General features: G+C 40.5%; 1 protein-coding gene across 3 annotated transcripts in view; it reads left to right on the top strand.

Moving 5' to 3' along the window:
- The window catches only part of tmem123 (transmembrane protein 123), a 67642-nt gene that overhangs the window by 493 nt on the left and 41289 nt on the right, over nt 1–25860 (top strand). The window lies entirely within an intron of this gene.

Genomic DNA, 25860 nt, shown 5'->3' with positions numbered 1-25860 from the left:
CGAGAAGAGCTTCTCGTCTTGTTCTAAAATAAACATCGGCGTCAAGGCAAAGTAGAGACATCGTAAACTTCCGGCCTGCTGGGTCGTCCTGTGCTTTACTAGTCCATTTTGGGTGTCTAGTAGCCCCCGGACATGAATGTACCATTCCGTGATCTCGCTTTGGACCCCCAAGGGTTATTCATTCAGTCATTTATCTGGGTCACTTGTTCAGGCACGTAAATCTGAACAAGTACAGTTTTTTTTTTCTTTTTCTTACTTTGCCTGCGTACCTGGGTGTGTTGAGGCGTGTTTAATTGTTCATATTAGTGTCAAGTCACATTATTGACTTTTTTTGATTTTCATTAACTTAAACTAAACATTGGGTGGAATGTGGCCGGTGAGGCAGTCGATAGCCCAGCAGCCACACAGCTTCAGAGGAAGGAGGTTGAAATTCTAACTTGAGGACAGTCTGCGTGGTGTTAGCATGCGCGCCGCATTCCTGCATAGTTTTGTGTATCTTGGTTTTTGGGGAACAGATCCCAAGGCATTGGACCCCTGGGCCTGACAGGACATTGGGCTCTGAACCCCCAGTCCTTGCTGCCAGCTAGAAGCAACCTACAGATGTGTTCAGTAAAAAGTGTGTTATTCAACTAAATGCTTGTACTTATAGGACACGAAACACAATCTAATAACTTCATTATACTAGCCAGGGTTGGTAGCATATACCACATAATTTACACAATCTATTTGCCTATGGGATATTAGTGTGCTTTACATCAATGGTTTAAAGACCCAGTCCTGGAGACCCCACATAGCTGCAGGTTTTTCTTCCAGCCAGTTTCATAAAAAGCAATGATCACTGATAATAATTGATCTCATTTAAGTAGCTGGCCTTATTCAGTATTCAGAAAACCACAGCAGTTTTTTTTTTGTTTTTTTTTATAAAACTTAGAAATTTTTTAATTTGGTCAAACTTTAAATGCTTGACACTTTTTTCCTAGTACAGTATTTTGCTTTTTTCCTCTGCTCTCTTAATCATATCCAAATAATGACAATTAAGAACAAGCTGAGCAGACAACCAGTCACACAATACTCAATGATGAAAGGCTACAGATGTATCATCCCCACTAATGTGCTAATCCTCCACCTTCATAAAAGGACAAGTGTCTGTGTGTCTGGTTGCTATGTCTCTGTTATCCCTAAAGAGGGCACATCACATTTGTAGTAATAAAATGCATTGCATTTGTTGTTCCAACAGATGGTGCTTCATAAATATTAACACAGAATTTATGAATCCTATACCAAATGGCATGTAATAGAGGCGTATGAATTGTGTTTGTCATTCTTAAAGATGGTACATCACAAACATTTGTATTAATGCATTTTATTACTGCAAATGTTTGTGATGCAGCAACTGTTGGGATGACAACTGCAGTGCATTTTATTACTTCATGCATTGTGAAATACATTCCAATAGATGGTGCATTGCAAACTTATAATGCTAAGGCCTACATTCATTATTTAGATTTTAACCTGTCTTAAATGGGCAACACAGCTAGTTAATAAGTAATGGATTAAATAATTAAATATTGATTTAAAAGTAAAAAGAAACAAGTTGTCTGCATGTAAATGTACATTATAATAATAACATACCACAAATTTAGGTTTTGTAATTTTTTCTTTTACCCCAAAACATGGAAGATAAAAGCTAGGGAGATAACAGCTAGGCCAGAAGTGCAATTAAAAATAGATGTTTGTTGGAACAAAAACCTGCAGCCACAGGTAACTCCTTGCAGTAGATTTTTTTAACGGGTAATGTGACAACCAACCTCTAGTTTAAGCCAGCAATGGGATGGTCTTCTTGTCTAATCTTAATGTTTACCAACTAGTGTGGTTTGAAATTGCAAGACTGTAATTACATTACCCAGATTCAGGCTGAACCACCTTAAGTTTCATAAAATCTAATTCTGATTTTCTGATTTTTTTTTGGCATATTCAGTTGAAATTATCTTTCTCTTACATTTGGAGCAAGCAAAGAAAATATGGAATCCACTTCCTGGATCAGACCATGGATCGTTATTCATATATAATTTGCAGATAGCAACTTGAATGCAAATGATCAGATTATCCATGTGAAATGACTTATTAATATCATTAACTGGTATAGAGTGGTGGTTATGTTTTTGGGGTTTTGACTTGTGCAGTCTTTAGTTTTGCATGTTTTGTAATCATTTTGATTGTGTGGTCATTTTTATAGTTTATGTTCATGGGATTGTTTCATTTATTCCTGGAGATACCATTTTAAAAGATTCTTGCATATCACCAGCTGTATTGTTGTTGGGAATTATGCTCTACTGCCATCACTTGACAACAAGAAGTGACACTGCGTAAGTTTTAACACTTGGACAGTATGGTAGCACAGTAGTCCAAGGTTCTAGATTCTTTAACAGATCTTTAATAGATAGTTTCACTTTATTTGAAAGTAAGAACTACAGTAATCCCTCGCAATATCGCGCTTTGCCTTTCGCGTCTTCACTCTATTGCGGATTTTATATGTAAGCATATTTAAATATATATCGCGGATTTTTTGCTGGTTCGCGGATTTCTGCGGACAATGGGTCTTTTAATTTCTGGTACATGCTTCCTCAGTTGGTTTGCCCAGTTGATTTCATAGAAGGGGTGCTATTGGCAGATGGCTGAGAAACTACCCAACTTTTCTCTCTCTCTCTCTTGCGCTGACATTCTCTGATCCTGACGTAGGGGGATTGAGCAGGGGGGCTGTTTGCACACCTAGACAATACGGACGCTCATCTAAAAATGCTGAAAGATTATCTTCACATTGCTCCTTTCTGTGCAGCTGCTTCGTGAAGTGACATGCTGCACGGTGCTTCGCATACTTAAAAGCACGAAGGGCACGTATTGATTTTTGATTGTTTGTTTTTATCTGTCTCTCTCTCTTTCTCTGCTCCTGACGGAGGGGGTGTGAGCTGCCGCCTTCAACAGCTTTGTGCCGCATACTTAAAAGCCAAACAGCCCTATTGATTTGTTTGCTTTTCTCTCTATCTCTCTGACATTATCTGCTCCTGATGCGCACTCCTTTGAAGATGAAGTGAGACGGAACTGTCATCTCTGTCTTGTCATGGAGCACAGTTTAAACTTTTGAAAAAGAGACAAATGTTTGTTTGCAGTGTTTGAATAAAGTTCCTGTCTCTCTACAACTTCCAGTGTTTCTGTGCAAATCTGTGACCCAAGCATGACAATATAAAAATAACCATATAAACATATGGTTTCTACTTCGTGGATTTTCACCTTTCGCGGGGGGTTCTGGAACGCAACCCCCGCGATGGAGGAGGGCTTACTGTATATATTTTTCCTCTGTGAGCTTAAGTAAAATTTTGTTTTTTTTTGTCTCATGTTTTGGCTCTGACCCTTTTCTGTATTTTTTTGCCTAATGTGTCCCTATCATTTTCTTACTGATGGTATAGGTCAATGTAATTGTGACAAAGGGTTTGTTTAACTTAACTTTGGCCATTGTAGTCCCACAAAGTCAATATGGATGATTGTTTTTGTAATAAAACAGTATTTGAGTCAATACCTAAAGCAAAGGCCAAAAGTCAAAAACATTATATTTGCAATGCCACAGAAAAATTGAAAACCTTAAAATTGAAATCAGTAACTGTACAGATTATGTCATTCTGATGCCATTATCTTGTTGTTATTTCAGAAGTCATGTTTTTTTTTCTGTGTATCCCTGTTAGTTTCTGACTTCCTTTTTTACATTGCTATATTTTAGAGGTTGTCAGTGCTGGAGACTAGATTCTATGGATGCAAGGATCACTTACAAATTCCATTTTTAGCAAAAGTGCCCATATTTCTCCCTTACCTTAAGTGGTCCCATTTGTTAAAGGGTTCTCACTATTTCTTGTTCAATTTCCATTTCCATTTTTTGACTGTTTTTGGTGGTATGGTGGTTAGTGCTGGTGTTTCACAACTTCAGAAGTTTGAATCTTGGCCTCATAACTCTTCAAGTCAATATTTCAATTCTCCTAGTGTGTGAGTTTTTCTTCAGGTATTCCAGTTTTCTTTCTAAATCCCATGCATGTAGGCTATGCTGATTTACCATTCCAACTTTTTAAATAAGTACAGGTGTAAGCATGAGTGTTCCCTACAGTGGATTGAAGTTTTGTTCAGGTTTGAATTTTGCTTTGTGCCACATGCTGCCAGGATTATCTGTGGCCTCTATGTTATTCTGAATTGAATTTGTAGGTTTGAACAACAATGAATCCAAGCTGGATAAGCAAGCGGATGAATGGGTGCACAATGTATAGGTCTGATACATGTTTCTATACAGCATTTAGCAGTTTTTACACACTACACATACAGTAATCAGAGTTTGGAGCAGACTTGTGTGTTTTATCGAGAGAGTGGGAGAGCAAGAGGGAGGAAGCCCAATTCGGTCTAAAAAGCTGCTTTGTGTGTGTGTTTTTGTTTTTTTTTTTCTTTTTCTCACACAATGCAGTATTAACAGACAGGAGACAATTTCTGTGCTTGTTTTCCCTTAGAGATGACATTCTAGTACTACACATGCATTTGATTTACTATTTTGTTTTAACTCTGATTTTATACAAAAAATGTATTTATGTACACTGGGTAGATTTATAAAGATAAACTGAAACAATTTAAAATTAGAGACATATAAATTACAGTAACAAGATGTTCAGTGTGATTTATTCCTTTAAAATCTTATTTTTTTATTTAGGAACATTTTTATTACATGACGTAGTGGAGAATCACTTCTGCCTAACTGGACAGAGAGTACATTTGTTTAGCCTTTTCAGCAATAATGGACATGGCTGTGATTTTTGTGTCTTACTTTTTTTGGAAATTCTCAGCTGTATTCACAAGAAAACAGGTGTAAGCTACTTTTGGCATTTTTAGGTCTGTCTATTCTGTGCTGTGCACTTTTGACTGTTTTCAATACTAGGGTACTTTTTTCTTTTCCTTACAAGCTTTCCAATGGTTGTTGATTACCGTATTTCCCCAATGAAAGGCCGCGGCTTATACATTAATTTTTCAAACTGCGTATTGGGTGCGGCTTGCTTAAATGGGGCGGCCTATCTAAAAGCATTCGGTAAAAGTATAATTCAGTGCACAAAAAGACGACATACTCAAATGATTTGTTGAATTTGAATGTACTGTTTACTTCAAAAAATCATAGTGACAATGTTCATAGATACAGTTAAAATAAGTAAGTCCACAGTTTGAAAAGCATATGAATTATGAATTGTCCAGTAGACAAAAAAATTGCCAATTAAGAATGACGCCATCATTGGTTCACTGATCACTTGGCACTTGTTGTGATGTGAGATTTTACATATAACTTGATGAATATTTTGTACTGTATATCTTTATTTGTAATTTAGACAAAGCAATGTAATTTAGTGTTTAGCTGTACAATTAATACAGCCCCCCCCCCCCCCTTAGGAATGGGTCTGTTTGAATTTTACGACAGGATTTGGGGGATGTGTGTTTTAAACCAGTTTGGCAAGTGTTTCTTTGCTAAAGTCATTTCTACCCCCGCAAATAGGCTAAGGTGTACTTTAACATATGGTTTGGGGGCAGGTGTTAAGATGTTCTATTTCCCCCATTGGTCTGAGGTATGGATGTTTGGAATTGGCTTGTCTCAGAGGCCTTTAAGTACCATGCTGTCCTATTGGCTCTCGGGATTGGACAGAACATCTATAAATATATGTGTTTAACCTCAGTATCTTTCTCTTACCAACCAACATATGATGAAGAAGCATCTCTCTTGCTAACCTGTGATGATGAAGAGAACACAATGAACAGCACAGCTCAGCAGCCATTTTGAACAGACATGTGGCTGAAAGCTGAGCATCAATGATGCCTTAACTAGAGACATTTAAGTAACCAGAAGACTGTGTGCCACCTGAACTACATATCACCATTTAATCAGGTTGTATGGTTGCCAATATTCAAATGTACTTTGCATTTTGTTATTATTTATGAATATTATCAATAATACATTGTTTAAACTGTAACTTCTGCCTGCCTTTTTACTACATCTAATTGCCTGAAGTTATAGATATAGAAGGGAAGGTGGGGATAAGTTATATACAATAGTACCTTATAAACAGTGGTAAGTCTGTAAGATTAGGCATTCTAAGGCTACATATTAATAATACAATAGGGGAAAGTAGAGCAATATATATATTACTCTACTGAGACAAAACATTTGGCGTAGGCGGCAGGATTTTGGGGTAACCATGTTTTGCACCCTGTTTGCAAATACTGTTTTGATGTATGTGTTTATGTATGTATGTGAATTTTAGGGCATCCAGTGTACAGATGCGGTGGAAGTAAACATTGTTTGGTTGCTGAATGGAATATAACCAATAGTGTAGAGACTTCATGTGTGTCACAAGGACACCCACATGTTTGTTAGTGCTGGTGGTAGTGAGTCCCTAATTAAAGTGCTAGAGAGTGGTGGAACATTGCATGCGTCATTCATACGGCATTTAAGTGGTTAAAGTGCTAGGGAGTGATGGGACATGCATGCACCATTCATACGCCACTTATTTGTTTAGGATCTTTGTGTATGTATGTGTATGTTTGCTTACAGGGGCAAAAGTAGGCCAACCCATAACGAAGGTGGCAAATTGTATTAGATTATAATTGTAGACTCATAAATGCCTAAATTCATATTAAAGTCAGCCATCTTCCAGTGGAGTGGCAGAAGCAAGCAGGCTAAAGCTAGGAAATGCAAACCTGTAGTGCAGGCAGAGAAAGCAGAAGCTGAGCATGCCACAAAATGGAAGGGGGCTGGAAGGATTAAAATCAGGAAAACAGAAATCTGGTTTAAAGAAGACAGCTGCTGTTATAAGAGGTTTACTATCTTGTATTATTGGTGATAAGGAAGATCAGTATAAGAAAGAAAGTGAAAATGAAATGTGTGAAAGTTTTGAAAGACGTAACAGTTGGTGTGAAAATTGTGAAGTGCTAGCATGTAGAACATCCACTGCTGAAGTGGAAAGCACAGAAAGCAGAGGAAACAAGGAGAGAAAACCACCCATGGTGAAAGTTAGGGCAATAGTAACGGGATCTTACTGGAACCCTAAAACATGTGTGGGTGACTTACATGAGACAGATGGGTGCTCAGAAAAAGAGTGGGAATGTGAGTGTGAGGAAAAGGAGAGAGATGAAAGGAAGGGAAAACAGCAAGGATGTTTTCTTCCATTATTATTTTCCACTTCACCACAATCTCGAGGTGATTCTGAGGTCTGTCCAGTAGTTAAAGAACATGCTACACCGATAGATATTTCACCACTGTTAAGAAAGGTAACCAGTGCTGCATTGAAGTTTGATTTAGGACAAAGAAATCAGATAGAAGGCAGAGAAGCTGGTGAGTGTGAATGGCAATTGTTGACTAGAGGGCATGAAATGGATAATGGTTTAAAGATAATGAGTAAAGAAAGTGTGGAATTAAAACAAAGAACAATGGAAATTAATGGAATTCAAGTGTTTGTGTGTGAAAGGTCTAAAAGTGCTAATGCAAGAATGGCTGAGTTGGAAACAAAGTGCACCAGTTTAGGATTTGGTTTGAATGAATCAGGACAAGTCAAAGAACAAAGGATGGGGGATGGTGCAGCAGGAAGGTTTCCAAGCTCAGGCAGCAAGTCAGGAATGTACAGGGGTGTGAAAGTCCTAACAGCTGTGCTGGGGCCAGCAGTAATTAAAAAGCACACACTTAGGTTCAGTAATTCGAAACCTGACTGACCAGTTGTTTAAAAAGACAGCCTATGAATCTCCATGCAATAAAAATGAGAATAGTGAGCTGGTCTTGGGTAAAGAACAGAGGTCAGTTTTAGGAGAGATGCTGGATCTGGCAATTGGATTTTGGAGAGGTTTTAGTTCACACATTCAAGTAGCAGTTACCATACAATAAAATAAAAAAAAGGACACACAGGCAATGAAAAAAAATAGAAGGGTAGCGCAAAAAGACAGGAAAGGGAAAATAGTTATTTCTGTTTCAATTTTCTGGCCTTTTGTAATAGAGCTACTTCTATTGTAAGGTTTTACGGACTTTGGGTTGGTGCAGGTAATAAATAGTGAAGGCAATTAGCAGTGTAAAATCCACGCAGGAGATTGGGTTACTATTAGCACATTGGAGCAGAGTGGCACTAGTGGCCAAGCTGTTCTAATGAATGCCAGGAAGCAAAGTTTGAGTGTTGGCACCAGGTTAACAACCAAGAAGATGAGATGGACAGAAACTGCTTTGTCACCTTCCATTTTGCAGACCTGCCTACATAGCGGAATGAAAAAAAAAAGAGAGGAAAAGACAACAAGCAAAGACTAAAGACAAAGACATGAAGAAGAACTGAACAGACAGCAAGAAAAAGACACTGGGGTTTAAGTGAGTAACAAGTCCACAAGTCATGCAATAATAAGTCAGAATAGCTATAGTTTAAAAGGAAAGGTTTGTTCATTACTGCAGCAAATTTATATTCCAAGGGGTGGAAACTGAACAAACCAGTTAGGAATGCCAAAATAAGGGGATTAATTTTGAGTTCATACAGTATACATTCTGGGTATTAATTAATTAAGAGGGATAATTAATATAATTAATACTATTATTAAGGAAAATGTATACTGTACTAAGAAAATTAGTGAACTTTTCAGGAAAGCAGGTGCAGCTGGTACATTTGCAAGATATATGGGTTCCGATGTTTAGGTATAGTTTTAATTGGGAAAATACGGAAGCCCTGCTGAGGTTGTCAGCTGTGGTGCAAGCAGAGGACCAGTGGGCCAATTCTGAACCAAGGTGTTTAGCACATCGAGTACGCATATGGTGAGCAAACAACTCTAGGGGTGCCCTACAGGGGGAATGATGAGTTGCATAGCTGTGATATCTCATGGTAGTGATGCCAGCCTATACTGGTAAAGGCTGATGGCAGTCAAGAGTTGCACCATGGGTAGGAAAGCACAAGAGGCAACTAAATTAACTCCAAATGTGTGAAGAGGAGCCACAGAGGTTGGTTTGTGAACAGTTTATGCAGTGGCACATGTGCTCTCACTTGGGCAATTAATTTTGATATTAATTGTACAGCTGCATATGCTTAAATGAATAGTTTGGGACAGGGGTCTAATTAGCAGTTAAACACAAAACCAGTAAAGAACAAAGGTCAGTTTTAAGAACTCACAATAGACTTAAATTGCAGTGGGCTAGTTTAGTGGAAGGTGTGGACTTGTCTCATTTTGAACCACCAGATCTGATGACATTTGAAGACTGCAGAAAGCTAAACAAACAGTTGAAGCAAGCCAGAGCAGATACAAGTCATCAGAAGCGCTTCCAAGTTCTTCAGATTGTCTTTGAAATAAAGTAGATATGTAATGGACAAATGGTCATGGACAACTTTTAACACTGGGAGAGCAAATACTGCAAATCAAAGCACAAGTTATTCATCAGACTCTTTAAACATTTAAGACTGTTTATAAAGACATTGTACAAAACATTCATCGGGGTGGAGTGTTGTGATGTGAGATTTTACATATAACTTGATGAATATTTTGTACTGTATATCTTTATTTGTAATTTAGACAAAGCAATGTAATTTAGTGTTTACCCCCCCCTTAGGAATGGGTCTGTTTGAATTTTACGACAGGATTTGGGGGATGTGTGTTTTAAACCAGTTTGGCAAGTGTTTCTTTGCTAAAGTCATTTCTACCCCTGCAAATAGGCTAAGGTGTACTTTAACATATGGTTTGGGGGCAGGTGTTAAGATGTTCTATTTCCCCCATTGGTCTGAGGTATGGCTGTTTGGAATTGGCTTGTCTCAGAGGCCTTTAAGTACTATGATGTCCTATTGGCTCTCGGGATTGGACAGAACATCTATAAATGTATGTGTTTAACCTCAGTATCTCTCTCTTACCAACCAACATATGATGAAGAAGCATCTCTCTTGCTAACCTGTGATGATGAAGAGAACACAATGAACAGCACAGCTCAGCAGCCATTTTGAACAGACATGTGGCTGAAAGCTGAGCATCAATAATGCCTTAACTAGAGACATTTAAGTAACCAGAAGACTGTGTGCCACCTGAACTACATATCATCATTTAATCAGGTTGTATGGTTGCCAATATTCAAATGAACTTTGCATTTTGTTATTATTTATGAATATTATCAATAATACATTGTTTAAACTGTAACTTAACTTCTGCCTGCCTTTTTACTACATCTAATTGCCTGAAGTTACAGATATAGAAGGGAAGGTGGGGATAAGTTATATACAATAGTACCTTATAAACAGTGGTAAATCTGTGAGATTAGGTATTCTAAGGCTACATATTAATAATACAATAGGGGAAAGTAGAGCAATATATATATATTACTCTACCGAGACAAAGCAGCACTGCTGCATCTAGCCTCTTCTTCACATTCATCTCTTTCAGGTTCGTTGCTGCAATGTAAAAATTTAACTTTTTCCAGGGCTTTGCTACATTACATCCTAGTATATAATACAAGCTAGGAAAAAAGCACAATTTAACAGAAATAAAAGGAACAAAAGTTTATTGTTGGCTGGGAAAAGACGAGTTTTTAATTTTCGTTTGAACAACTGGAGGGTGGGGGGTCCTGCAGTACAGCAATGTCAATCATCTGTCTACACATAAATTCTTCAGAATAAAATTAGCAACACTGAAAGGCAAAAAATTATTAGGCTTACCTTTCTTCAAATCCTTCAAAATCACATCCGTAATCGTTGTTGTTGCCACTGAACAACTCGATTACAACCTGTGCTGCTTTGCTGTCACTGATGTTGGACATGCTTTTGTCACCGGTATCGCTCTCAGATATTGCAGACGTTGCTTGTGCTGCTGGTAGGCTTGTAGGTGGAGGGAGGATTCCGGCTTTGAGAAAACCTTTCTGTGTGCTTTCTGGTTTCACGTTGTTCCACGGCGAAATAACCCATTTGCACCCTTGACTGTATGTCACATGTCGCTGCCGGCCAGATGGAGTGAATGTATGCTCACCGTCCGTCATACATTTTTCCCACTTGATCCTCACAAGGCACTTAAAAGCATGATTGACAGCAGTGTCAAGTGGCTGCAGTTTGCATGTAAGTCCACCAGGCATTACAGCGATGTGACCACCAACCTTGTTCACTGCCTTCTGAACACTATCCATCAGATGAGCAGACATAGAGTCGAAAATTAGCAAGGACTTCTTCTTGTTAACAAATCCAGCTCGAGGCTGCCTTCTGTATAGCATTTGTCCACCCATTCCACCATAACGTCTTCATTCATCCAGCCCTTCTTGTCCACTGAGACCTCGATACCCTTGGGTAGTTTCCTGTGGCATTGTCACCCTCTTAAAAATCACGAATGGCTTCAGCTTTTTGCCTCTTGCCATGCAAGCTAGAACAACCATAAAACTTGTCCATTCGTGACATGTGGTAGTTACTGATATGGTCTTTTTACCAACCTTATCGACCATGCGTGTTGATGGAATGTCCAGCTGCATCGGGACCTCGTCCATGTTGATGATGTCATCCGGTGTTAGTTTCATTGTCTCGATTTCTTTGCCAACGAACTCTCTAAAACTGTCAAGTTTCTTCCCCTAGTCGTCTGGCAGTCTCTGTCCTACAGTCGTTCTGGCTTGGATAGATAGACCATTTCATTTCATGAAGCAAGTATCCAATTATGACCCCCTTTGAAGTCATCAATTGCCATTTCAGTTGCCATTCCTCGTGCCTTCATTTTGATGGCTATTGTCGATACTATCCGATTGTTCTTACGCTGCGCGAGAATCCATGGTTTAAGTCGCTTCTCCAAGTTTGGCCATTTTCCTTCCCTTGTATACCTTGCACGCCTACGTGGCGGAAGCGCACGCAAAGCTTCCTCATCTTTCCGCCAGTTTCTCTAATAACATGGGACGGCTTATCTTAAGAGTTTTAGAATATAAATGAGCATTTTCTGCGGCTTACAGAATGGGGCATCCTCCAATGTGGAACGGCTTTCCGTTGGGGATTTACGGTTCTAAGCTCTACCCATCCCAAATATAAACCTTTCAAACTCTTATCTTTTGTTGCGGTAATCTTCAAAATAGAGTCAATAAGAAACCAGCAGTGAGTAAGCTAACGCTAATTTGGAATAATTTTTTGTAAGCCTGTTGTGTTCAGGTAGCAGTGTGCAGTTTGTTAAAGTTTCTTTGACCTTTTTGCTCAGTGTTCTTTGGTGTAGTTTTCAAAGTGTTCTTGAAATTTAAAGTTTATAGGCTGTTATAATATTATTGCCTCTCACCTTTTAAGGCCACAGTTTTTTTAGCCACCACTACTGCTATCCTATTTCAGGAAACTGGGCTTAACTGTTTGATAGTGGAGATATTCATCCAACCATCCATCCTCTTCCGCTTATCCGAGGTCGGGTCGCGGGGGCAGCAGCTTGAGCAGAGATGCCCAGACTTCCCTCTCCCCGGCCACTTCTTCTAGCTCTTCCGGGAGAATCCCAAGGCGTTCCCAGGCCAGCCGGGAGACATAGTCCCTCCAGTGTGTCCTGGGTCTTCCCCAGGGCCTCCTCCCGGTTGGACATGCCCGGAACACCTCACCAGGGAGGCGTCCAGGAGGCATCCTGATCAGATGCCCGAGCCACCTCATCTGACTCCTCTCGATGCGGAGGAGCAGCGGCTCTACTCTGAGCCCCTCCCGGATGACTGAGCTTCTCACACTATCTTTAAGGGAAAGCCCTGACACCCTGCGGAGGAAACTCATTTCAGCCGCTTGTATTCGCGATCTCGTTCTTTCGGTCACTACCCATAGCTCATGACCATAGGTGAGGGTAGGAACATAGATCGACCGGTAAATTGAGAGCTTTGCCTTATGGCTCAGCTCCTTTTTCACAAAGACAGACCGATGCAGAGCCCACATCACTGCGGACGCCGCACCGATCCGCCTGTCGATCTCACGCTCCATTCTTCCCTCACTCGTGAACAAGACCCCAAGATACTTGAACTCCTGCACTTGAGGCAGGATCTCGCTCCCAACCCTGAGAGGGCACTCCACCCTTTTCCGGCTGATTACCATGGTCTCGGATTTGGAGGTGCTGATTCCCATCCCAGCCGCTTCACACTCAGCTGCGAACTGATCCAGAGAGAGCTGAAGATCATGGCCTGATGAAGCAAACAGGACAACATCATCTGCAAAAAGCAGTGACCCAATTCTGAGTCCACCAAACCGGACCACCTCAACACCCTGGCTACGCCTAGAAATTCTGTCCATAAAAGTTATGAACAGAATTGGTGACAATGGGTAGCCCTGGCGGAGTCCAACTCTCACTGGAAACGGGTTCGACTTACTGCCGGCAATGCGGACCAAGCTCTGACACCGGTTGTACAGGGACCGAACCGCCCTTATCAGAGGGTCCGGTACTCCATACTCCCGGAGCACCCCCCACAGGATTCCCCGAGGGACACGGTCGAACGCCTTTTCCAAGTCCACAAAACACATGTAGACTGGTTGGGCGAACTCCCATGCACCCTCCAGGACCCTGCTAAGGGTGTAGAGCTGGTCCACTGTTCCGCGACCAGGACGAAAACCACACTGTTTCTCCTGAATCCGAGGTTCGACTATCAGACGGACCCTCCTCTCCAGAACCCCTGAATAGATTTTTCCAGGGAGGCTGAGGAGTGTGGTCCCTCTGTAGTTGGAACACACCCTCCGGTCCCCCTTCTTAAAGAGGGGGACCACCACCCCGGTCTGCCAATCCAGAGGCACTGTCCCTGATGTCCATGCGATGTTGTAGAGACATGTCAACCAAGACAGCCCTACAACATCCAGAGCCTTTAGGAACTCCGGGCGTATCTCATCCACCCCCGGGGCCCTACCACCAAGGAGTTTTTTGACCACCTCGGTGACCTCAGTCCCAGAGATGGGGGAGCCCACCTCCGAGTCCCCAGGCTCTGCTTCCTCATTGGAAGGCATGATATTGGGATTGAGGAGGTCTTCGAAGTACTCCCCCCACCGACCCACAACGTCCCGAGTCGAGGTCAGCAGCGCACCATCCCCACCATATACAGTGTTGACACTGCACTGCTTCCCCCTCCTGAGACGCCGGACGGTGGACCAGAATCTCCTCGAAGCCGTCCGAAAGTCGTTCTCCATGGCCTCCCCAAACTCCTCCCATGCCCGAGTTTTTGCCTCAGCAACCACCGAAGCTGCATTCCGCTTGGCCTGCCGGTACCTATTAGCTGCCTCCAGAGTCCCACAGGACAAAAGGGACCGGTAGGACTCCTTCTTCAGCTTGACGACATCCCTCACCGCCGGTGTCCACCAACGGGTTCGAGGATTGCTGCCACGACAGGCACCGACCACCTTATGGCCACAGCTCCGGTCAGCCGCCTCAAAAAGAGAGGCACGGAACATGGCCCATTCGGACTCAATGTCCCCCACCTCCCTCGGGACATGGTCAAAGTTCTGCCGGAGGTGGGAGTTGAAGCTACTTCTGACAGGGGGCTCTGCCAGACGTTCCCAGCAGACCCTCACAACACGTTTGGGCCTACCACGCCTGACCGGCATCCTCCCCCACCATCGAAGCCAACTCACCACCAGGTGGTGATCAGTTGATAGCTCCGCCCCTCTCTTCACCCGAGTGTCCAAGACATGTGGCCGCAAGTCCGACGACACGACCACAAAGTCGATCATCGAACTGAGGCCTAGGGTGTCCTGGTGCCAAGTGCACATATGAACACCCCTATGCTTGAACATGGTGTTCGTTATGGACAATCCGTGACGAGCACAGAAGTCCAATAACAAAACACCACTCGGGTTCAGATCGGGGGGGCCATTCCTCCCAATCACGTCCTTCCAGGTCTCACTGTCATTGCCCACGTGAGCATTGAAGTCTCCCAGCAGTACGAAGGGAGTCCCCAGATGGTATGCCCTCTAGCACACCCTCCAGGGACTCCAAAAAGGGTGGGTACTCCGAACTGCTATTCGGTGCATACGCACAAACAACAGTTAGGACCCGTTCCCCCACCCGAAGGCGGAGGGAGGCCACCCTCTCGTCTACTGGGGTAAACCCCAATGTACAGGCTCCAAGTCGGGGGGCAGTAAGTATACCCACACCCGCTCGGCGCCTCTCACCGGGGGCAACTCCAGAGTGGTAGAGAGTCCAGCCCCTCTCAAGAAGATTGGTTCCAGTGTCCAGGCTGTGCGTCGAGGTGAGCCCGACTATATCTAGCCGGAACCTCTCAACCTCAGGCTCCTTCCCCTTCAAAGAGGTGACATTCCACGTCCCAAGAGCCAGCTTCTGTAGCCGAGGATCGGACCGCCAAGGTCCCCGCCTTCGGCCACCACCCAACTCACACTGCACCCAACCTCCTTGGCCCCTCCCATAGGTGGTGAGCCCATGGGAAGGGGGACCCACGTTGCCTCTTTGGGCTGTGCCCGGCCGAGCCCCATGGGTGCAAGCCCGGCCACCAGGCGCTCGCCATCGAGCCCCACCTCCAGGCCTGGCTCCAGAGGGGGGCCCCGGTGACCCGCGTCCGGGCGAGGGAAAACGCCGTCCAAATTTTTTATTCGTCATAGGAGGTTTGTGGAGATATTTTACTTAGCATTTTTAACACTATGAGCACTTTACATGAAGCCAATGGACGTGTTTTAGTGATAAGTAATGTTTGTAAAATTTGGGATGACACAAGGATTCTTCCTCTTCTGTTGTCTTTTTGTAACTTTAGTGTTGGCATGGTTGCCACCTCTGAATCCCCAGCTCTTCCTGACTAATTATTATTTAACTTATGTTCATATTGAGCTTACTTAATCCAGATCAGGATCACAGGGTTTTACAACCTATCCTGAAAGCAATAGGCACAAGGCAGGGTCCAGTCCTAGATGGGGTTCCAATGTAACACAGGGTACAAATACACATAGGCTCATTCATGAAGGGTCATTTTGAATTCCTCAGTTTACTTTACACATATGTCTTAACAAAAAATTCTATTTGTGTATTTTAGTGCTATGAATTTATAGAAAGATAATTGATTTTACAATATGCACTCATATCTCTATCTCTTTGTAGCTCAGTATCTACAGGACATGTCATAGTATAACTCTAAATTTATTACCATATTTGTTTGCATGTAAACTAAAAAAAAAAAAAAGTATAAAAATAAATAACTAATAGATTGTTGTGCATAGATACTCTAGATGTTTGTATAAAGGGCATTCCACTCTGCCCTCTGTAGAGATGAATTTGAATATTTGTCAAGTCAAATGACTACATGGTGTCGGCTTTTAGTTTTAAAAATGCCATAGTGTCGTGTCAGATCCATTAGTTATGTGTTCACCATTAGACATGTCACTATTTACCACAGGATTCTGAAGGGAGATGTAATTTTCACCTGATGTCTGTTATACACATATTTTACAGGAAGTATCTCTGTGAGTACAATTTCCTTCACAAAGTAAACAAACATTTATTCTTTGGTTTGATTTTAATACTGTGCACATCACTTGTATCCGGCCACATAACAGTAAGAAGAGGTAAATGCTTAAAGATATGGAAATGGTTGACAATTTTAGCAGAATTTTTTTTGTTTAGCTACAAGTTTGTAGACATTATCTATCTATAGAAAAAATACATCTATTGTAGTTACCTTGCAGTTATGGTGCATTTTCTTTGTGCTACCCATCTTATGTTTAACTTTACATTGCTGTTTGTTTATTGTTACTACATTCCTTCCCTGATGTTGCTTAGGAGATAAATAGGCACATAAAATAGCATAGCATCCTACACTGAGTACAGTAGAATAAATACAGTACATTGCAACACTTGTTAACATGCAGCCTTCCAAACCTGATATTAAAGAATTGTATAGTTTTTAAAATAATTATAGTTGATTCAAGCGGCATTCAGATCCCTTCACTTTCTACTCATTTTATTGTGTTTGTAGATTTAATTTTAAATGGATACATTTGTTCTTTTTGCCCATCAATATGCACTCAATAAACCATAACGACAAAGTGAAAACATGTAATACTGCTATGGACTTTGTCTGTACTTTGGCTGGGACACTCAAGGACAGTCCGAGATTTGTTTTAATTGTACGTATGCTTCAGGTCATCATCATGCTGAAAGATGAACTGTCCTCCCCAGTCTGAGGTCACATGCACTCTGGACCAGGTTTTCTTCAAGGACTTCTATGTTATTTAGCTGCAGTTATCCTTCCCTCAGTTGAGACCAGTCCGCTTGTCCCTGCTGCTGAGAACATCACCATAGTATAATGCTGCTAGCAACATGCTTTACCATTGGAGTTATATTATGCAAGTTTTAAGCAGTGCCTGGCCTTTGCTAGACATCATGCTTGGAGTTTTGCCCTAGCAGTTTAACTTTTGTTTCATCAGATCAGATAATCTTTTTCTTTCTGCTCTTAAGAGTCCTTTAAATGCCATTTGGCAAACTTCAAGAGGAGGTTAGCCACTCTATCATAAATGACTTATTGATGGAGTGCTGCTGAGATGGTCATCCTTCTGATAGGTTCTCCCAAATCAGCAGAGGACATTTGAAGCTCTCTGTTAGAGTAATCATTTCTGTTTTTTATTTTTAATACATTTTCAAAACTTTCTGAAATCCTGTTCTCACTTTGTCATTATGGGTTATTGAGTGTAGATCAGTAGGTACAAATGGAAGATTTATCCATTTAAATTAAGCCTACAACACAAAGTAGAGATGCACAATAATATCGGATTAATATCTGTATCGGCAGATAATGGTTTAAATAATTTTATGGCATTGGACTGATGACTAAATTTGACCGATAATTCAAACCGATTATTTGATGATGCATTCACTGTGTTCTGGATGAGCAAGATGTTTAGACAGCACTGAAATATTATGCAAAAATGTATGTGGTGTTGAAATTTCAAAGTGAGAGCAACATAAAATATGCCATTGGTAACACTTGTTCGATAAATGTCTTGCGTGGAGGGACGAAAGTGGAAAATTTCAATACCATCAACTTTATTACACAATTGAAGACACGCCATCCTTACAGATATGCAGAGTTCCTCAGAGCAAAAGAGGAGAATCCTATGCAACTGTGCACAAAATCAAAAACTGCAGTTGCTCAGCCTATTGATCAGTTACTTGAAAAATCAAAGAAATTTGATGAAGATAGCCCTAAAACTCAAACAATTACTGCAAAGGTGATGGATTCATTGCTCTGGAAAATCAGCCATTTTCTGTTGTAGAAGATAAGGGATTTCGAAGTCTGGTTGAGCATCTCAAACCCTGTTATCTGATACTCAGTCAGCGTTATTTCCCTGACGTAGTGATTAAAAGCAATGTAATACTGTGGAAAGTCATGTGCATAAACTCCTTGCTAATGATGTCACAGCCATAAGCTTTACCACTGATATATGGGCATGTGATATGAGTTCTATGAGTAAAATTTAACTGCTCAGTGGATCAACCACAGTTTTGAATTACAGAAAGCAATCTTGCACACCCAAGAATACTCTGGATCACACACAGATGCTGCATTCTCCATAGCCTTTAAAAGAATGTTTGAAACATGGAAAATACCCAAAGAGGATGTTCATGTAGTACTACAAGACGATGCAGGTAACATTGCAAAGGCTAATGTGGAATGCAGGATCCCACGTTTGTCATGTATGGCTCATACTTTATAGCTTGCTATGAATAACGGTGTACTATCCCAGTGCAGTGTCTCTGATATAATAGAGATCATAAGAAATATAGTTGGTCATGTTAAATATTCATAATTAGCCAATTCTCGTTTCAGAAGTATATAGACTGAAATTGGTGTACAGCCGAAAATACTTCAAGATGTTTCAACTAGATGGAATAGCACATTCTATATTCAGCAAAGGTGTCTTTACCAGAAAAGAGCTCTTGGGACTTATGCCTCTGATTTTGAGTTGCCTGCGACTCTAACACATCAGTGAAGTTTGATCAAGAACATAATCACACTCCTCGCTCCATCTGAGCAACTGACAAAAAGAAATTTTTCAATCTGAAGCATTGGCTTCTAATGTTATTCCCTCAGTTAATGCATTAAAATGACTTTTGACTAAGGATGCTCATACTGACTTTGGAGTCAAAACCAGTTAAAAAAAAAAAAAACAGGGTCAAATTCAGGGCTATAAACAAATCGTTTTATTTAGATTTACCCAGAACCCAGGTACTCTGTTGCCACTATTGTAGACCTGAAATACAAGGACTGATATTTTGATGCAGTGGTAAAATCACTGGCACTCGAAATGTTGCAAGCTAAGATGAAACTTGCACAGAACAAAATGCAAACAAGTGATTCACAAGTAGATTGTGTACAACAGAAAAAGACCAAGATAAATGAGGAAAAGGGCATGCATGCTCTTCGAAATGTACAATGAAATTCTTGAAGAGAACACATTGATGCCTCAGGAAAACAGACAGATGGCAACAGAGGTGAGTTTTTTGAAGGAAAAAAAAATGTGATCAGTTCTCGGAGATCTTTACAGCATTATTATACAGTCGTATGAAAAAGGTTGGGAACCCCTCTCAGCCTGCATAATAATTTACTCTACTTTCAACAAAAAAGATAACAGTGGTATGTCTTTCATTTCCTAGGAACATCTGAGTACTGGGGTGTTTTCCGAACAAAGATTTTTAGTGAAGCAGTATTTAGTTGTATGGAATTAAATCAAATGTGAAAAACTGGCTGTGCAAAAATTTGGGTACCCTTGTAATTTTGCTGATTTGAATGCATGTAACTGCTCAATACTGATTACTTACAACACCAAATTGGTTGGATTTGCTCGTTAAGCCTTGAACTTCATAGACAGGTTTGTCCAATCATGAGAAAAGGTATTTAAGGTGGTCAATTGCAAGTTGTGCTTCCTTTTGACTCTCCTCTGAAGAGTGACAGCATGGGATCCTCAAAGCAACTCTCAAAAGATCTGGGGCCTCATGTATAACGCCGTGCGTAGAACTCACTATAACATGGAGTAAGTACAAAAGCGGAAATGTTCGTACGCACAAAAAAATCCAGATGCATAAATCTGTACGAATGCCAACTTCCACATTCTTCCGCTACATAAATCCCGGTCAGCGTGAAAAGTAACGCACATGCATGCGCCTGCTGTCCCGCCCCAACTCCTCCCAGAATTACGCATCTTTGAATATGCAAATAAATATAAATAGCCCTTAAGCTCAGCCTTCTGTGAAAAGGCAATGGGAAAAGCACGAGGGAAAATAGCAGAATTTCAGCGAATACCAAGTGGAGGCAAGGAAAAACATACTATTTGTTGTTTAAACAGTGGTGTAAAAAACAAAAGGAAGTTGATCGAGTGACATAGCGTGTCGGAGAAACTCAAAAGCTCAAGTTCACAAAGTCCCACAGTGCCCAAAATAAAAAAGAAGTTGTCACATATCAAAGTCGCTGTGAAAAGGTGAGTCGTAGCCCACCGTCTGAGTGTCATATGAAAGCTTATTAGGGTACAGAGAAAAAAAAAGGCACACAGTGGGGGAAAAAAAGCACGAAATGTCAACTTTAATCTCGAAATTTCCACTTTAATCACGTAGTTTTTGTCATTAAAGTAGAACATCATAAACTTCATCTTAAAATCGTTTAATTTACTAGTTTCCCAAATCCCATCTAACTAAAGTAGCACGTTAAATGCTTTGTTTTGTATTTGATCTTCTATGTGCTTTATGTGTGTGAATCACTACATGCTTCCTGGCTTTATCTTCCTCCGACCGGACACAGAATCCATAATATACACACACACACAAACATATATATACATATATATGCCTTTCGCAGCTTCACTCCATCACGGATTTTATATGTAAGCATATTTAAATATATATCGCGGATTTTTTGCTGGTTCGCGGATTTCTGCGGACAATGGGTCTTTTAATTTCTGGTACATGCTTCCTCAGTTGGTTTGCCCAGTTGATTTCATACAAGGGACGCTATTGGCAGATGGCTGAGAAGCTACCCAACTTACTTTTCTCTCTCTCTTGCGCTGACTATCTGTGATCCTGACGTAGGGGGTGTGAGCAGGGGGGCTGTTCGCACACCTAGACGATAAGGACGCTCGTCTAAAAATGCTGAAAGATTATCTTCACGTTGCTACCTCCTGAAGCGACATGCTGCACGGTGCTTCGCATACTTAAAAGCTCGAAGGGCACGTATTGATTTTTGCTTGCTTATTTTTCTCTGTCTCTCTCTCTCTCTTTCTGTGCTCTTGACAGATGGGGTGTGAGCTGCCGCCTTCAACAGCTTTGTGCCGAGGTGCTTCGCATACTTAAAAGCCAAACAGCCCTATTGATTTGTTTGCTTTTCTCTCTCTTTCTGACATTCTGTTCTCCTGACACGCACTCCTTTGAAGAGGAAGATATGTTTGCATTCTTTTAATTGTGAGACGGAACTGTCATCTCTGTCTTGTCATGGAGCACAGTTTAAACTTTTGAAAAAGAGACAAATGTTTGTTTGCAGTGTTTGAATAAAGCTTCTATCTCTCTACATCCTCCTGTATTTCTGTGCAAATCTGTGACCCAAGCATAACAATATAAAAATAACCATATAAACATATGGTTTTTACTTCGCGGATTTTCACCATTCGCGGGGGGTTCTGGAACGCAACCCCCGCGATGGAGGAGGGATTACTGTAATATCTCTGTTTGGGTGACCAAATTTATGCACCTATCTAATTTTGTTATGATGCATATTGCATATTTTCTGTTAATCCAATAACCTTAATGTCACTGCTTAAATACTAGTTTCCATAAGGCATTTCATATATTAAAAGGAAGTTGCTACTTTGAAAGCTCAGCCAATGATAAACAAAAATCAAAAGAATTAAGAGGGGTTCCCAAACTTTTTCATATGACTGTAAGTAATAATTAGGGCTGTCAGTTCAAATATCACTATTCTAATATAACTGGAATGTGTAAAAAATCTTGGAAGGCAAGGGAAAAAAAAAAGGTAGTCAAATGTAAAAGAGCGGTTGTTGGATTTACCTGTCACTAACTCCAATATTGTGTTACTTAAGGCATGCTTTGTAGTACTGTTGGATTTTGCAGATCTGGTTTTGCTCATAATTTTTTAGGATCAACCTATATGTGTTTCTAAATTGTTAACTTGTATTGTGATTAGTCATTAGTTAAACAGTCAGTATCCTCTATATTAAACATACCGCTTTTAATGACCACTAGTTTTTATCTAGCAATTGAGCCAACTATACCCACTTCTTCTTTCCTTTATATTGCAATGGCGCTGGAAGTTACATCAGCCAGGGATGAGTCACCAAAGAATGAGGTTGCATTACATCTGTATCGGGAACACCAATAAAAATGGCAACTCCGAACAGTCACATGTGCTTTTCCAATTAGTGTTGCAAAAGGCGAGTAGTCATTTTAAAGATAGCAAACCAGCTCAAAGAGCCATGCAAAGAGCTGAGAGTCCAACTGTTGCAACTCTAGTCACCGACACTACATTTGTGTCAGAAGGAGGACTTAGAGAACACCTACAGTCTGACTTAGCAGAGTGCTGAGTGCTTTGGAAAACTATAACTGACCTGCTTGGGTCTTCGGAGAGGTGCTGGTGAGACTCAAGTCTCCAGTCCGTAATCTGGAGTGCCGTTTGCAGCAGCAGTACAGGGATGGAGACAGCTGAGAGACTGGCAGCTCTGCAGCTCCACCACCACTTCTCCATCTGCTAAGTTCCATTAGCCTGGGTACACGGACAGTGGTGGAGCTTCAAGCTCATTGAGCTGGGGAAAAGTGTGGGAAATCGAATTGCCACTGACTCCAAGTGAACTGTGAGAAGAAGGGCTGGTGGTAAAAATGTGCAGGTAAAGTACAAGGCAGATCTTAGAGGCATTGTGAAATACCAATGAAAAGTCTTAAAGATAAGATCCAGACTTGGAATGTGATTTGCAGCGCCAGTTCAATAAGGAAAAAAGCAGTGTGAAACATCTGCATCTCCACACAAAGGAGGTTCGCCTGCTTGCCTACAGCAAACCAGTGTTCAACACCTCTGATGCACTGCATGACTTCACAGCAGTTAACATGTTGAGTTTGTTCTGTCAAAATGAAAGAGAAAAGTGTTATTTAAAGCAACAGCCCACAAAACTATTTCCCATACAACCAACAGGTAGCTACCCAGATGTCATTTGTTTTTAATGATTGAAATTGGTATGCAAAGTTGTTATACTAATGTTACATTTCTCTGTAATTCTCATCCATCAGATCAACTCTCCATTTTCTCTGTATCTTATAAATGTATATATTGGAATCAGCAGATAGGTACATAGACATTATCAGATTTCGGCATTGGTCCAAAATTCCCATATTGGTGCATCCCCACAATAAAGTGTGCAGAAAAATGAAAGGGTCCGATTACTTTCTGAATTTACTGTATGCCCTGAATGAAGCAGCAAAGAAAGACAAGAAGGATTACTTCTGTGAAGGACTATTGAAGATAATTAGCGAGAATAAGAAATTTGTGGATAAATTGATAACTTGTGAGAGATTTTAATATCAAAATAGGAAACTTAAGGGTCAGGTGTATTATTGGAACCTTTGGATAAAGCAGTAAAAGAGAATGGAGGGAAGCTGATAAGAAGAGGTTTGCAAAGTGTAACATAAGGTAATCACAAATACTAGGTACCAACATAAATAGTTTAGAAGACATAGGTGTATATCACCAGATGAGATAGCAAAAAGCTAGATTGATTACATGATTGTGAATAAAAGATTTGGGAATAACATATACTTAAAACAGATTGTGGATCAGACCACAATCCAATCTTGTGAGCACCAGAACAATATGATTAGGAAATGCTCAAGAAAGATGTGGGATGTAAGTAAACTAGTGGAAACTGAGGAAGTGAAAATATTTGAGGAGAGATTGTTCTTTAAAGGGGAAGTATGGAAATGAAAGAGCAGCCAGACAAAATGTGTGAAGTATTTAACACTAGAATTACCAAAGCTTACGCAAATGTAAATCCAGCCCACCTTAAATCTCCTCGCACCTCTCTGTTAGCGTCTTTTGTGTTATAAATCCTAAGCAGCAAGCAGCCTACTGTCCCATCCTCCCACCTCTTGAGAAACTGCAAAAACCTCTCACAGTTCAAGCCTTGTATATTAGGGAGTCAGGTACCTAGAGCTGTATAGGCTAAAAAATGTTATTTGGAACACATGCATTTCATGTGTGTTCCATGTCTACAAAGATCTGTGTAAGCGTAGGATGACAGAAATGTTGAAAACGTACCTAAAAGGCAAACTTTTTCCATGTTTCAGTACTTAACGACAACATTTTGACATGAAGTGTATAATGTGTGAAGACTGAAGTCCAAATATCAAATAAGCACTTTCGCAAAAACAAGTGCACTTTTATTCAAGACTATAACCGAAGAAAAAGAAATCTGGTTAGTGTGGCTTTTTGTCACAGCTTCTTTGGTAGTACAGCAGTAAGAACTGCTGACTCCTATTCAAAAGGTTGCCAGTTCGAGCCTTCCCACGTCACAAAATAAATGTTTTGAGTAGTGAGCTGCTCTTATTGTTACTATTATACAATAAAAACATGGGATAGTAGGCTGCTTGGGATTACCGACACATTTACAAGACAAAAGACACTGACGGAGAGGTGCGAGCGGATTTAAGGTGGGTCAGATTTACAAGTTTTTTTGTAGGTTTTGGTGATTCTAGTGATTCACTTGAAGCAGTGAAGGAATTATGTGAAGAAAAATAGCAAGAAATAAAGCAGAAATGGATTATAGTACAAATACTGGAAAAGATGAAGGAATGTAAGAACTATGGAACTGGGCAGAGAAATACAATGAAAGTGTAAAAAAGCTAAGGATGAGTTCTATGGAATAAAATGTTATTGGTTGTTTTTACTTGACATGAATCAGTGCAAATTATTTCATAGAGAAGTAAAGAAGATGAAACAAAGAAAACAGAGTACAAGCAAAACTAAAGAAGAAGGATTGTATGGTGGTGTACAAGTGAGGTAGAGATAGGAAGAATATATTGGGAAGGAGCGGTATAATGATTAAAGATAAGAACCGCTCCACTGTATAGTGGAGGAATAGATGAGAAAGTAAAGGTTGATCAGAAGATTGTGCAAGATTAAAGAGGAAATGATGGAACTCCCAGTAGTGCCTTCAAGTGATAGGGAAAGAGGGAGTGAGAAGTATGTTGAGATTGATAAATCAAATATACTGTATATGACAAAGGAACAATCCCAGAAGACTGTCTAAAAAGTGTATAGTTGCACGGATACCCAAGACAATTAGTTTGATACCACATGCCATTAAAATGCTTCTGTAGGTAGTGCAAGTAAGAATAAAAATAATAAAAAAACACCTGGAACAAAGTAAAATAGAATTCAGAAAAGAGAAAAGAACACAGGATGGGATATATACAATGAGGATGACAGTGGAAAGATTAATAGAAAAGAAGAAACATTTATATATGTGCTTCATATATTTTGATAGTGAAACATGAGACATTGTTAGAAAGAAGTACTGGACAAAATAGTTATGCTGAGTCGCAAGAAGAAAATCCTAGCCAATTTGTACTAGAAGCAGAAGGCAAAGATGAGGACAGATTGACGAGAAGCAGAAGTGGATATTTAGAGAGTATGCATCCTTATCCAGTTCATCACCCATACTAACAATATAGTGAATTCCTGGTTAAAAAAAGGTGTCAGAAGAGAAAGCAGGGATAAGGGTATACTGAGAAGAGATTAAAAACATACATTATGCGGGTGATACTGTAATAATGGCAACAAGATTGTAGGATTTTCAGATGTCAGAAAGGATCTATTATGTGTGTAAGGAGTATGGGATGAAAAAT

This window comes from Erpetoichthys calabaricus, chromosome 4 (assembly GCF_900747795.2).
Source record: "Erpetoichthys calabaricus chromosome 4, fErpCal1.3, whole genome shotgun sequence".
Taxonomy (NCBI): Eukaryota; Metazoa; Chordata; class Cladistia; order Polypteriformes; family Polypteridae; genus Erpetoichthys; species Erpetoichthys calabaricus.
The sequence above is the reverse complement of the archived record's forward strand: the minus strand, read 5'-3'. Positions and strand labels throughout refer to the sequence as shown.